The 15,413-nt window shown below is 40.4% G+C and overlaps 1 pseudogene; it reads left to right on the top strand.

The window, feature by feature from the left end:
• The first annotated feature begins 1,476 nt into the window (after positions 1-1,476).
• On the top strand, positions 1,477-13,400 carry LOC147436411 (uncharacterized; annotated as a pseudogene).
• The last annotated feature ends 2,013 nt before the right edge of the window (positions 13,401-15,413 follow it).

The following is a 15,413-nucleotide window of genomic DNA, read 5'->3' as shown; positions in this document are numbered from 1 at the left end:
TCAGAGAGAGTAAAGGCCGGCAAAGGGGTACAAAAAGGTCTCAAACGCCTGGATTTTGAGCGTTGCGAGGTCCACAATGTCACACCGTTGGTCAGAGGCCAGAGATAGATTCAACAACGGCAATCCCAAGCCGGCATGGTTGGACGCAGAGGAGTGGATTGGGATTTCACGAGAGACACAAGACAATCCCAATAGATTTTAGAAGCAGAGAGATGCAGCCAGAGCACGTTTGGAGTCTACTGGAGCGTTACATCTTGGGAGTGGAGGCTACGATATGCTTCGATATGAGTTTGTAAGTATTATACGTATGCTTTAAATTATTGATAATATATATGTTATTTGAATATTTATCTAATGATTAAACCATAATTTTGTAGGAAGTTACCGTGAAGCGCCTTCCGACACGCCAAGAGGAGAAGTATGGGTACAAGCATGGACTTGTTGCCCTTTTGATGCAGCTAGAGGAGGAGGGAGAGGACATCTATTGGGAGGCATTACCATGAGGGCTTCTCACTCAGTGACCTCTTGTATATTATGTACAGTTTTGTAGTACTTATGTTTATGGTATGGTTAAGGTTTGACAATCAACTTATTTTTATGGTTATGGTTGTGCAAGGTTATGGTTTTGGCAATTGTGCAAGGTTATGGTTATGGTTTTGGTTGAGGTGATGGTTATGGTTTTGCTATGATGGTATAGCAATCATGTGATGGTTATGATTATGGTTATGGTATGGCACAAAGGTTATGTTTATGGTTTACAATTTTTGACTCATGGTTTAATCATGTTAACAAGTTATGTTATTCTTACAATTTTGCTAATTGCCATACACACGCTCTTTAGCATCAGCTTGTAGGTGGAGTGTGGTTGATTTTGCACTCTTCCTTTGAGCAGAGAGGGCTATTTTCTTTTGCTGCAGTACATGCAGCAATAGTTCCCAGCCCTCTCTGCCCAAAAAAAATTTGCAGGTTTTGGTCGTCGATACAGGTTACGGTATGACTGTCGGTAGGGATCACGGAATAGGCGTTGGAATTCAATATATTAATATCGGTGCTTATTATGTTGATTATTCCGATGCTTCTTTATAGGCCTATTTTGACGCCCACCACACTGATAGTTATACCGACGCTACGATACCGGCGCCTCTTCCGAACCTTATTTTAACACTTTTAAGTTTAAAATTTAGCGCTATTTCATCGGTACCTGCATCGAATTCTGTGCGACCTCTTGTAGTGTCAACGTTGATCAAGTATGTCAAGCCCTCTCTCCTGTTGTGGTTGAACCTAGGTGTCACTACAAGAATCTTGGTAGGGATCTTGAGTGGTGTCTTGGCAGGGGTCGCATTTGTAGGTGTCTCCATGGAAGTCTCGACTCCGAAGCAAGGAGTGTCAAGTGGGGTGAGTTCCAGAGGAGTAGCTAGTGGTGTGTAGCCAGGAGATCTTGATGGTGGCGCAAAAGAGGGAGTACAGGATGACAGCATGGCCGATGTGGGGGCAGGCAAAGAAGGGGAAGGTAAGGAGCCTCGGTGACTACGAGGTGGTGTGGAAGCATTAGTGGGGCCTCATCCACAATCGTCTCCACCACTAGAGTGTTAGTGCCTAGAGGAGTGTGTAGTCCATCAAGTCAAAATCGAGATCTTGGAGCGTGTTGATTGCTTCGAAGTAGACGGAGACTCCAAAGGAGTGGAACGACGATCCTGTGAGATGGTGCTATGGTGTACGTCATATCACCTCCTCTACTCGAGTTTGAGGGAAGCATAGAACACATCTGGATCCGTATATGCATTAAAAGAAAACACGTTTGGAGCTAAAACATATAAATGATAATAGTTTGATTCACAATTTCAAGTTAAAACACTACAAGAGGTTATGTGCACTTGTGATGCTTTTAGCGACGGAAATACATTGAGTTTTTATACTCCCCGGTGTCGCTACAACCGTCGCTATGAGAATGTCGCTATATTCGTTGCTATATGCATCACTATAGCGATGCGTATAGTGACACATATAACGACAATTATAACGACAGTTACATTCCTTCTAAAGAGACGATTACAGTCCTTCTAAAGCGACGCTTATAGCGACGTAGCAGAACCTTATATAGAGACGCTTATACCGACGCTCGAGAGTAAATTTTTTTGGGTGGCAGGGCATTCACCCATCAACCATATTGAATATTTCGAGAATATAGTAAACCTAAATTAATCCAAGACACAATCTATTTTCTTAGCCTATCATTAAAATACAACAAATGTAAAAGATTAAAGTGAAATACTAACCATGCCTCCGCGAGAACTCAGAATGTCCATCAGGGTGTTCAAGCCCTTTCAACTCGCGTACTCGCGCTCGTACGGTGTGGGGTTACGTCTTGTCATCAACCACTGTTCAAAACATACAAGGAATCCATTATGTTAGAATTTAAAAGTACAAATAGACGTAACTACCAAACCTAAAGAGCAATGCAAAAATACTTACAAAATCGGCTTCAAATAATGCCCACACGCCGCTCCCCAAGTGGTGCGAGTTTCCTACCTCTACTCACGCTTTGACTGCCTCCTATTGTTGCTTCCACTTGTCAGAATTCTCGCACGCTGCTCGCTTCTTATTCTTCCAATCTTCTTTGGCCAACCAATCTGGTCTATTCCACCCATGCTTTATTTCTTTTTGTACTTTAGAATGCTTGTGATTGCAGTATTTATGCATTCAAACCTTCATCATGTCTTCATTGAAGCGCTCATCCCGACTTGAGACGGGAAACCCGTCATGCAGCATGCTGATGACTCTGTCTTTTAATTAATTTGTCACTTCACTCCAGGTGTTTAGTATGTAGTGTCTAAACACTTGAGAGCAAATACCGCGCATGCGCGAGATTAACTTCTTGCCTTCATCATCCAAGATGATGGCGCTACTGATGTCGACCAAGTACGGCAAGCCCTCTTGCCTATGATGCATTAACCTGGCTGTCTTGGCAAGGGTCTCTAGCGGCATCTCAATGGGGGTACGGATGTCAGGTGTTTCTACTAAAGTCTGGGCCCTGAAGCAAGGAGTGTCGAGTGGGGTGACTCCCAGAGGAGTAGCTAGTGGTGTGTAGCCAGGAACGGTTGATAGCCGCACAAAACCTGGCGTAGATGGTGATGCTGTGGCTGGTGTGTGGGCGGGCAAAGAAGGGGAAGGTGAGGAGCCTTGTCGAACACAAGGCGGTGTCGAGGGATTAGCGACAGAATTCTCACAGCAACCGCTGTTGCCACCACTAGAGCGTCGGTGCCTAGACGAGTGTGAAGATTTTCTTGTCAACACCGACGCTTCGGAGCGTGCTGAATGCTCCAAAACAAAGGGAGATGCTAAAGGAGTGGAACGCCGTGATGGTGCTCCAAAGCAATGACGCTCCTATAATGGGTTGAGAAAGAAGAAAGAAACTCATCATCATCCATACCTGCATTTAACACACGAACATTTAATCTTAATATTAAATAGAGAAGAAAACATGGACAAGTTATAATCTATACTATAGATAATAGGGAGAGAGATTCCTGTGTATATATAGAGAGAGAGAGGACTCATAAAGAGGGAGGGATATTCCTATGAAGTTCTTGTGTATTTGTCTCCCGTGTGTATTCTACATATCTTGTAAAAGCTATGTCTTGAACAACATGCCTTTTATATGTAGCTATGATAGCACTGCGCTGCGAATGCGATGGAGACTGAGGCTGCAATCGTGAAGGAGGTGATCCGTCTCTGCTCATAGATGATGCTTGTCCCTCCACTAGATCTAGTTGATCGGGTGAAGGAGACGATAAGAATCACTACTCTGGCCCACAGAGTAGTGCTTCTTAGCGTCTTCTTCACCCGATCAACTAGATCTAGTGGAGGGATGAGCAACTCTATAAGCAGAGACGGATCACCTCCTTCGTGGCTGCACCTAGTCTCCATTGCACTCGAAACGCAGTGCTGTGTCAGCATATCATACTTTCACGACACATTGAGGAGTGTCCTTGCTTGTGAGAACATACTTGGAGCATACTTGGAGTGGAAGCAATGACGATTAAACACAATTTAAGTTTCTCAAGTATAGCATATAGACAGGAATGGACAAAAAGCCACGTGAATACAATATATATTATAAAAGGGAGAAAAATTGTTCAAATACAATGTTTATGGCTTTAAGAGGTCTCTCTTGCATCCTCGCATAGCTCAGCATAACTCCCTATGTCTATAGAGAGCTCTCCGTTTAGATAGATGTCCTCCGTTTCATTTTGTAGATCCTCTGCATGCACCCCATAGAGAGTAGCAGCTTGATGATTGTCTAGCACCATCTCAATGGCTTTTGATTGAGAATCTTCTCTGATCTCATCCATTGATGCCACTGTGATTGGTATCCCTCAAAACGTCCGTGCACTATGAGGGGCTACCTCTATGATGTACCACCAGTTTGATGCAGACTTTGTAGGATGAAATATCACCTGCCAGAGCCACATAACTTACATGAAAGCTTCCAAGCGCATAACTTCTAAAATTGGATGTTAACTATTTATAGACTTACTTGTTCACAATGCTCAAGTAGTACAAAAGTGTCTCTTAGGTCAGTCCATTTTTTAGTTGAATCCACCTCAAGGAAACCAGACTCTCCTCTGCACACAGTAGCGTTGCGGCCCTCCATGTTTATCTTGAACCATTGCACATCAAACAAGTCGACAAAAAATCCTCTATAATCGAGCCTCAAAATCTTTTGTAGCGTGCCGAAGTAAGTGAATTCCACCACCACAAGATCTGCATCAGAGATCGTCGTCGACTAGACTATTCAAATTTTTCCACGATTCCACAATCTTGAGTAAAACGCCTTTTGTCGATCCATTCCACCCTAAAATGTCGACCTTTACACCATACTGCTGTGTATGACTTATACTACAACCAACAAAGATTATGAGTGGCCGTTCAAACATCTAGAAAGTCGCTAATCGTACATTGCAAACTTACCTTGGTTGCGCAACCCCAAGAGTACTCCCACTCCTCCTCAGTCACTTCTTCACAGCACTGCTGTGCGCTTTTCAATTGGTTGTACAACCATCTTAAGCTCATAAATTTTGGTAGGCTCTCCAGACCTGTCGGATAATGCATCGACGGTCGTCTTCCCCGTCTCCACTCGATTCGTGCCCTTTGTGGCTCTTGCTTGTGTAGACATCCTCGGTGGCTCTGTTCCCAAAAAGCCATCGTGTAACTCATGATTCTCTAGAAGATACGTTTGATGACCTTCGTAGATTTGCTTCTTCAATGAGGGCCGCCCGATGTGAATTAAGTCTAGGTCCACGTGTGACACATGCTCTGTATCCGCTTGTTTGAAGCCTTGCATGTATACACATGAAAATAGATAAGCTTCAGAAAACCCAAGATTTATAGTGTTTGAGTTTGAGTGTAAATCACCTGAACATTCTGTTAGTCCGAGATAGTCATGCATGGTCCACATTAGAATGCCTCTGATCAAAGCATTCCGTCGATGTGTGTGTCGGCTTATATCCACCACTTCTATGCCAATCGACAAGTGTTGTAGCTCTTCCAGTAGTGGACGAAGATACACATCCATATTCTTCACTTTATACGACACCGTCACAATCAAGCTTAGAAACAGGTGCCCCTTCTTGGTAGTTAACCACCGGGGAATGTTGTAGTTGACGACGACAACGGGCCATACACTGTAAGATATTGATCTCTGACCAAATGGGATTTACGTCATCCATAGCCAGGCCTATGTGCAAATTTCGAGCTTCCCTGGCAAAATCCGATCATGTACCATCTATATGTTTCCAGGTTGCACAATCTGCAGGAATCCGTGGCACACTATCCAAAGATCTATTCTCCTCATGCCATGATGCTAGGGCGGCCATGGACTTACATTCAAAGAAATGCTTGATGCGAGGAAGCAGAGGAAAATGTTCCAAAACCTTTTGTGAAATTTTTTGTCCGTGGAGGTCTACTCGATATCTCTCGAAATTACATTTTGGACACTTCTCCATGTCTATGTATTCCCCTCTAAAAAGAATGCAGTCGTTAGGACAAGCCTGAATAGAATTGTAATCCATCACCAAAGTTTTGCACTATCTTTCTTGCTTCCTCTCTGGAATCTAGCATCACATTATCAGCTCGCAGTATGTGCTCTTTGAGAAATCTACACAACAAAGAAATGCGGTACACTTGTGTAAGTAATCTATCTTGGATCATTATACATCTAGAGTTTTTTATTGAAGTAAACACATTGTAACAGATCACTTGAAAAGAGTTGTGACGCTAGTGTCACTCCATCCAAACTTTACCTGCATGCTGAGAAGAACTAGGAGCACCTTCAATCTAGACACACCTGCTCCATCATACAATGGCGTATCGGCTTCACTTTTCATATCATCATAGATAAGCCTTTCTGAATCCATGATCGTCTCGATCATTTCATTGATCTCGGACTCAAACATTGCCTCGTTGGGAATGTGGCATGCATGATCATCCTTTGTTAGAGGCTACATCTTGTGGCCTCACGTATGCTGCTTGACTAAAGCGCCTGTGAACACGTCTATTAGGTTGCAAGATATCTGCATGTTGGCCAGCGTGAGAGTCCGACGAGTTATAATTGCCAACAACTCGATCTATAACAGATGGATCAAACTCACCAAATTCAAGAACGTGTTGCAAAGAAACGCGTCTTGTCCATCGCACAAGATGCTTGCATTGATTACAACAAGGACATAAGATCCTTGTTGGGAGATAAGTGTTTTGGTTGGACAGCCCCACATCCTCGTCACTACTCATAATGAATGTAAAAATATTATAACATGGACATAAATTTAATCTTCTATTGCATCCTTCGTCTTCTATCTCTCTCTCTCTCTCTCTCTCTCTCTCTCTCTCTCTCTCTCTCTCTCTCTCTCTTTGTTCACACTGTAAACTACCTCACATTCTCTAGTCATGTCCGATCCCCGCACACCTTGGTCTAGAGGTGCACGGAGATCAGAACGACCGGGTTATAATCTCGTCTTTATTGGTCAATGCCTATATTTGTGGGTACGAGAAATCTACATACCCACGTCTGCATGATAGTGCATGTAGTGGACAAAAATCTTTTGCCTCTTCTCTAGCTATAGCAGTTCACAGCATCTTAACATCCTTGTTCAAGGGATAACTTAGCACATTACATGTTGGCCTCCAATCTCAGTATCATGCCGTTGAAAGCTTTCCAACTTAAGGTGTATCCGTAGAGAGGAAGAGAGGGATCACCATTTGCCTAACTCTAATTTTTTTTCGTAATCCCAAAGGTAGAATTTAATATAAAAACTAAATCCAAAATCTAATCTTAAGTCTAACCTAATTGAACATGTCGTGATTCTGAGCTAGTTGAACATGGTTAGTGGGTGAGTTAATAGGTGTCAGATTCTGATGGGAATATACATAATGTCAGATTCTGATGGGAATATACATAATGTTGTGTACCTGGTGTTTGCTCTTTGGGCAAAGCCTTCATTGACATGCCCTAAAATCTAACCTAAATCTAATCTAATCTTAAATCTAACATAAATCTAGATTTAATCTAATCTTAAACTCAACATAAGCCTAAATCTAATGTAATCTTAAATCTAACCTAAACCTAAATGTAATCTTACTTAAATCTAAATCTAATCTAATCTTAAATCTTGTCTTAAACTTAAATCTAAATCTAATTTAATCTTAAACTCAACATAAACCTAAATATAATCCAATCGTAAATCCTAAACCTAAATGTAATCTAGCTTAAATCTAACCTACCTAACCTTAAATCTTGTCCTAATTTTAAATCTAACGTAAATCTCAATCTAACCTAGTCTTAAACTCAACATAAACCTAAATCTAACCTAAAACCAAATGCAATCTAATATAATATTAAATCTAATTTAAATCTTAACCTAATCTTAAGTCTAACCTAATTTTAAATTTAGCATAAATTTTAAATATAAGTTAAATGTAATCTAACTTAATCTTAAATCTTAATCTAACCTAATTTTAAATGTAATTTTAAATCTAACCTAACCCTAAATCTTAATATAATATTTCATTTCATGTTTTCTCTACTTTTTTAATCTCTCTCTCTCTCTCTCTCTTTGCTTATATATATATATATATATATCATTCTCTCTCTTTACTCTCTCTCTCTCTCTCTCTCTTTCAAAGACACAATGTGTGTGTGTGTGTGTGCGAGGGAGAGAGAGAGAAAGAGGAGAAGGGGATATGAGAGAGAGGAGAGGGAAGGAGCATACCTGGCTCTCCTTCCTCTCCTCGTGTATGTGTGTGTGTGTGTTGGGGGGGGGGGGGGGGGGTGAGAAAGAGATAGAGAGGGAGAGCGCGGGTTTATCTCTTTCGCTTGAGCGCCAAAACTCAGATCTGAGATCTGAGTTTTTGTCGCTCTCGGTTTATTTTTTACCCTTGTCGACGTCGCTATGGGTGTCTCTATGCAACAAAGAAAGTAGCGACGCTCATAGCGACGCCGTGGATTTTCACTTTTTAGCGTCTCACTGCGAGCATCGCTAATGTGAAGTACCTCTTGTAGTGAAATATATATTCATGATAACATAAGACATGTTGATGTTAATGCAGAAGGAAACGCGCACCAATTACAATTTGATTCACAATTTAAGTTTCACATGTTTAGTATAGAGATAAGAGGGGCCAAAACTGCTCAAACACAATGTTTATGACAAAATGGAGAAAAATAATCCCTCTTTGAGAAGCAGTTTTGGGTTCATCTTGTGCCACATTTGTAGCTTCTTGTTCATATTCCTCTCCGGTCTCCTCCACAAATGCCAAGGTGACTGGAATATTGTAGCCCTCTACAGCCGTACACTTCTTGGGGCTACCTCTATAACATATGACGAGTTTGGTTGCAACTTTGTAGAATGGAATGTCACCTGAAAGAGCGATGTATCTTACATGAGTGATCAAGGCACACAAGTCCTCTAAATTTGAATGAGGCAGAATTTACAGACTTACTTGTTCACAATGCTTGGCTTTTACGAAAGTGTCTCAAAGTTCGGTCCACTTTTTGATTGAGTCCAATGTTGATGGGGGAGCGTCAACGACCTGTATTATGCTTCCATTGATGTATACACACATGTGTATACGTAACTTTCTTGTATCTACAGGCTCTATGGGAGTTCCAACTTGTATTTGTGAGCCTAGGCTTATTATGCACATTTTGGCGGCCGACCACTTCTTAAAAAACCCTAGGTATAAATGTCAAATGCTTCAATATGAAGCTCATTCTTTTGAGAGCTAGGGTGGAGAGTAGAGAAGAGAGGTGGCTATGGAGATTGAGCTCCTCTCTCACATTGTAGCTAGCATTGGGGGCGATAATGCAAAGCTATTTGTCCCTCTATGCTTCTCTCCCATGTCTCTATGTGTTGGTATGCTTAGATTTATGATTATTAGTCTCTAATTTCATATAATCATTCTCTCCTCTTTCTAATTTCCTCATGTGGTGTGCACTTTCTTCATGTGTGTGCTAGATTAGAGTGTGTGTTTTGAGGCGATGGCATTGCATTTCTCTAATCTTGGCTTCCATATGCTTGTGTATGCATGATTTTGTGTGTGAATGTTAGTCATTAGTGAGAGATTAGCTTCATTTCCTTGAGCTTGTGAGACTTGAATGATGAATCTAGGTGTGTATGTGTGCGAAGAGCTTCCCATCTCTTCTTGCATTTCGTCTTCTCTAATCGCTAACTCCTACTCTCTCAGTAGAGTCCTCAATCTGTCACATTTGGTACATCCACGCCTCCATGCACTAGCTGGGGTCGGATCCACCGGATTGACATTATGTCGGTGGATTGTGAGCTATGCTACGACCTCCAGCATTGGCACCGTTGCCGGTGATCGAGTGCCGAAGCTAGAGGATCACATGTGTGATGGTTTGAGTTTCATTTTTATTAGGATTTGGTGTTGGTTGAAGGAATGACAATACGGTTTGTTTTGTGTAACTTGTAGACTAATTTTGCGTTTTTTTCTTTTTGTACACACTAATTACACACTAATCTACTAACCATTGAGTGCACACATGTGTTTCCGAACCTAATTAGAGGCAAGATAATCACTGTTTTGCAAGAAATTTACAAAAATTTCATGTAAAATTGAGCAATTTCTAGTGTGTAATGAAAGAGATTTTTTTGGCTAATTATTCCCTCTAATTACTCACTAATTATATGGGCTTTTTGTGCTACACATTGCTAAATCAATAATTGGATGCATGCCCATTATTCTTATGTGTTTAATTTTTAATGAAATTGATGCTGTACATGAGAGTTTGTGCTGGTTGCATGTAGGTGAAGGTGCGGTGAAGCGGATGCAAGTACACACACACACACACACACACACACACACACATACGTGTGTGTGTGTGTGTGTGTGTGTGTGCATGCATCATTTGGAGTTGGAATTGACGTGATGATTTAGTGCAATGGGAGTCCACTAATTTTGATTGCAATTGATGATTTTGAACGTACTTGATGTGCTAAAATTAGGAGTGGTTTTGTGTTTGCCTATGTGTAGGCAAAAGTGTGCACATTTTAGGTGCAATTTGTGGTAAATTTTGTGCCGATTGAATGAGTAGAAATCACTTGTATGCTTGATGATGTTGTGGTGATTACGGATCAGTTTTTTGAGTCACAAAATCACGTCATTATGCATTCGAAATTGCCGCAAAATTATGTGTGTGCAAGCTTGTAAGTATGTTAATTGTGCAAAGTTACACACCTTTGAATTGATTTGAATGAGTGAATTAAAATGCAATTGAATTGATTCAAATTATGGTTTGATGGTGTTATTAATAGATGTGCAAAAATTTATCTAATTAGGTCACTGATTAGACTACATTTGGATCAAATTGAGTAAAAAACGATTAAAAACTGTCAAAATTGGATTTGAGTGATAATTTGACCAATGATTGATTGAAGAGTGCAACAACATTGCTAAGTGTTGCATTTTGAGCTAGTTCAAACTGCATAATTTTCAAAAATTTGTTGGTGATTATTTGGCTACTTTTTGCAAAGTTTTAACATTTTTCTGCTAATTTTTTGCCTAAAATTACTATTTTGTATCCAAAAAATGACTAAGATAAAAATACCTAAGGCAAATTGTTGATCCGGAGCATATTTTGCTACTCTGTGAATTTCCCTTATTTTTTGGATATTTTTTGAGTAATTTTTCAATCCTTGCTAATTTTTTTACCTTTTTTGTTGTTTTCTATTTTTTTTAAAGATAAAAAAAATGCACGCACACTTCCACACACATACGCTCACATTCACACCCCACACACACCGTTCACACACACATTCACACTCTACATACACACACCAAACACACACATGCGTGAACGCATCTCTAAACACAAACTCATTAAGCTACAAGAAGACGAAAAAAAAAGAGCACCTCTCTCTTTCCCTTGTCTTCTTTCTCTCTTTCTTCAAGTGCCTTTTTCCTTTTTTTTTGGTGTCATTGACGTTTTTATTGTATTCATTTCATTTTGTTTCTTTTCAATTTCATTTCGTTTTCATTCCCTTTCAATTTCATTTCGTTTCGTTTCGGTTTCATTTTTATTTTTTTTCACTTTCACTTTCATTTATTTGTATATTAGCCCAAGGAAAAAAAAACAAGAAAAAGGAAAAAATTTCCCAAAAACCTCAAAAAAAAGAAATTCAATTTAAAGGACAAAAAAATTCACAAACATAGACAAAAACTTAGGAAAATTCCCAAAAAATAACAAATTCAAATAAAATGACAAAAAACTAAAAAAAATAAGAAAAGAATCTCAAAAAATTAGAAAATTCAAATAAAATAAAAATAAAATAAAAAACAAAAAAATCACCAAATCCTTAAAAACAAAAAATTAAATAAAAATTTGAAAGAAAGTAATAAAAATCACCAAAATACCAAAAAGACAAAAAAACTTATAAACTAAAAAATTGCATTTGATTTTCTTTTTATTTTCTTTGGAGACTTTTACCCTTTTTATTTCTGGTTTATTCATTTCTTTTTTATTTTTTGTTGTATTTCTTTGTAAATATTTTTATTTTATAAAAAATCAAAAAGTCAAAAAAAATTAAAAAGTCTTGCATTTATGTTCCCTGACTCTTCTCCTTGCATCACACACGCATCCTAAATCCCGTACACGTCTTATTCATGCGCATTTATGTACGAGTAGGCACGTTTAGAGTAGGTACACCTAGAGAGCTCGATTTTTGTCAAATTTTGTCCGATTACTCCAGAATTGACCAAATTTGAGCCAGATTGCACGCATGGACCTTGTTTTTACATTTACTTTAATTTTGGTCGATATTCGACAAGTTCATGATCCTTAGAGCCTATTCACTTGCATTTTTCTATTTTGGCTCGATTTGATTGCAGATTTCGTGAGAGATCACTTTTGACCCTGATTAGCTATAGAGATTCATTTGTGGTCTTGATATTAATCATGTTACGCTAGTTAGAGCCCATTCACACGCGAGATCTTGTCTTGGATTGAGTTTAGCCAATGGTCATATGCTAGCACACGATTAGAGTCAGATTTGAGACGTTGATTGCTTTTTGACCGCGACTTGGGCCGAGAGATGTTTTCTAGAGCTTGTTCATACTGCAGTGACCCTAGATTAGCGCTTGGCTAGCCTTTGATTTCTAGATTTGACATAGATTAATAGATGGTGACCATGATCCCTGGCGGCTCCGATTTAGTATTGTTACGGTTGGTAGGAGAGTACGACAGACTTTTATGCTATCGTGATCGACCTGTACATCGCTATCATGATATTGCTCTATATTATGTGAGGCTTCTACCTCATGACCATTCTACTCCTGCTTTACAGACAGTTAGAGCCAGTGCACAACCTACGCTGCACGATCATCTCATAGATTCCATAGAGGTACTCTACTAAGTTCAGAGGATAGAGAGGAGACATGAGATTATAGTGGCATATCTTGAGGACATTGTTGACACACAGTCCCATCCAGTGACCGTTCAACTACGATGATTGTATGATGGTATGTTATATGCTGGTGAGGATGATTGCATGTATTCTAGAGAGTCACAAATGCCTGTCCTAGAGCCTCAGGTAGACTTTGGTACACCCATGGGTAGTAGGACCTATGTCGGTCTTGATGGTTGAAGCACATACCCGATGATTTTTGGCCTTCCATACAGACTTACCCCTAGCCCTATATCACCTATTCCTAGTGCCATAGCGGAGCTAGAGCTAGTGTGTACTCACGCAGTGGGATCACCCCGTAGAGCACCTCCAAGATTCCCACCTAGACCCATTGTGCCATATGACACCATAGACAATTCCAGATCTAGGTTGAGACCCAATATTGACACATTTCTTGAGCAGTTATCATCGCGAGATTTATGAATGGAAACTAAGATGAGCTTGAGACCATGATCCTCACATACACCATCCAGAGTCACCCTTGACACGACGAGGTGCCGCACAACTAATGTCATAAAATCTAATATCTAACCAACCCAAATGATTTGCTCATATTAAATTGATCACTTAATGTGGGAGAATAAACGGGAACAAGTGTTAAGATATAGATATGTGCTTATAGATCTATCTCAACACGGGGCCAATAGTAAAGGGGCCCAAATGGGAGATGGTCTATCAAGAGCAAGGCTAACCAATGGAGCATAAGACCTTAGGGTCAGCTTCATTGAAGACCTCCAATAATGTGTGTAAAAATCCTTTGACCCTAGGTAAGCTAGGGCTGAGCTTGAGGTGGGAACCCGACCCAAGCTCGAGGTGTTTGTCCTGCTTGAGGTGCTTGTCGTGCTTCAGGTGTTTTTCCTGCTTGAGGTGCTTGATTAAGGTGCTTGAGGTGCTTGACTTACTCCATGCTTGAGGTGCTTGACTTGCCGCTTGATTAAGGTGCTTGAGGTGCCTTGACATGCTTGCCTGAGATGCTTGTGGGAATACCCCCTAGTCCAAGTGCTTTGTCATGCTTGATAACTAAGGTGCTTGAGCTCCTAAAGTCAAAAGCATCCCTACAAGAGGGGGGGCGAGCCCTTTTCCTAGGGATTAGAGAGAGAACACACACTCACACTCACAAGGGAAGCCCCACCTTGAAGAGGCAGCAAGGACACATGTCAGGTCCCTACCCATGTTACCTTCATGTGTTGCTTGAAGCCTATTGGATAGGCTTCAAAGTGGTCCAATGATAAATTACTTGAATTATCTAATTTTTTTTGAATTTATCAAGTCCTCTCTCTCAAAGGGGAAAGGGGGACACTTGTCCCAAGGCTATCCCTGTTGCTTGTAATGGCTTCTTCTTGTGATTGGCTAGGCCTGGAGGGGTCCAATGAGCTTCAAGCATGAGCTACAAGGGGGGGTCAACCCAAGCAAGGTAGGGGGGTGCTTAGGGGGTATACTCACCCACACACACTCACAAGCACTCTCATTGTGTTCTATGGAAAGTGGAAGAGCTCTCTCTCCAAGCAAGTAAAGGTTGAGAGCCTACACCAACACTCTTGGCTATGGAGTGAAAATCCAACCAAGAGCCATGCTTAAATGGTTAAGCTTGCCATCTCCTTCTTCTTCATTACTATGCTATTATGTATGCTAGCAACAAGAGTATGATAAGTGAGGAACTAATTCTTTCTCCTACGAAATGTTTCTTCTTCCTCTTCCCTACCCTCATTCCCTGCTAGCTCTCTCCACCTTCGAAGGTGTTTGAGGTCTTGCGACTGAGGCTTGGGATAGTTAAAGCTTTCTTCTAGTTTATGTTATGTTGGTGATGCATGAAGCTTTCCATCTTCATTGCTTCACCTAGGTCACAAGGAACACAAAGAATGTATTGTAACAAGTCTCTCTTTATGGGAGAAATCATAATACAAATGCCTATTGGAGGGGGGACCGGCTCCACATAAATCCAGTCCTCAACTGTTGTCATGTTCTCTAAATTCTCTCTCTTGCAAAAGTATTGTCCATGCGAAGTTAACTAATTGCTATAATTATGTTGCTATCTTCAATTATGTCTACCCGCTATGCTCACAAAATCATTTCTTGAAAGTACTCTCATTAAATTCCGCTACTCTCAAATTGAATAGGCAAATTCCATTACATTGGTATCAGAGCATTTGGTTTCTCTTTTCTTGCTTAAGAAGAGAGGTCCTTAAGTAGCCTATAAATGGTTGATGTTGTTAATTATAATAGATTAAGTGGAATTGGGATCTAGTATCGGTTTTGTTAAGCCCACTATGTGGGGGATGGTGCACACCTCGGGAGCTTTGGACTTAATAATGGAGTCTTTTTAGACTTGCCTACGGCTTTACCATTATTGAGCCATAAGAAGTCCGAAAGGAGCTAGCCCTTGGCAACTCTGCTATGTTAGACCTACTCCTCTACTCTCTATAATTAACCACTTTG

Source organism: Adiantum capillus-veneris, chromosome 18 (genome assembly GCF_014529385.1).
Source record: "Adiantum capillus-veneris isolate H3 chromosome 18, ASM1452938v2, whole genome shotgun sequence".
NCBI lineage: Eukaryota > Viridiplantae > Streptophyta > Polypodiopsida > Polypodiales > Pteridaceae > Adiantum > Adiantum capillus-veneris.
This window is presented reverse-complemented; position numbering and strand designations above follow the sequence as displayed.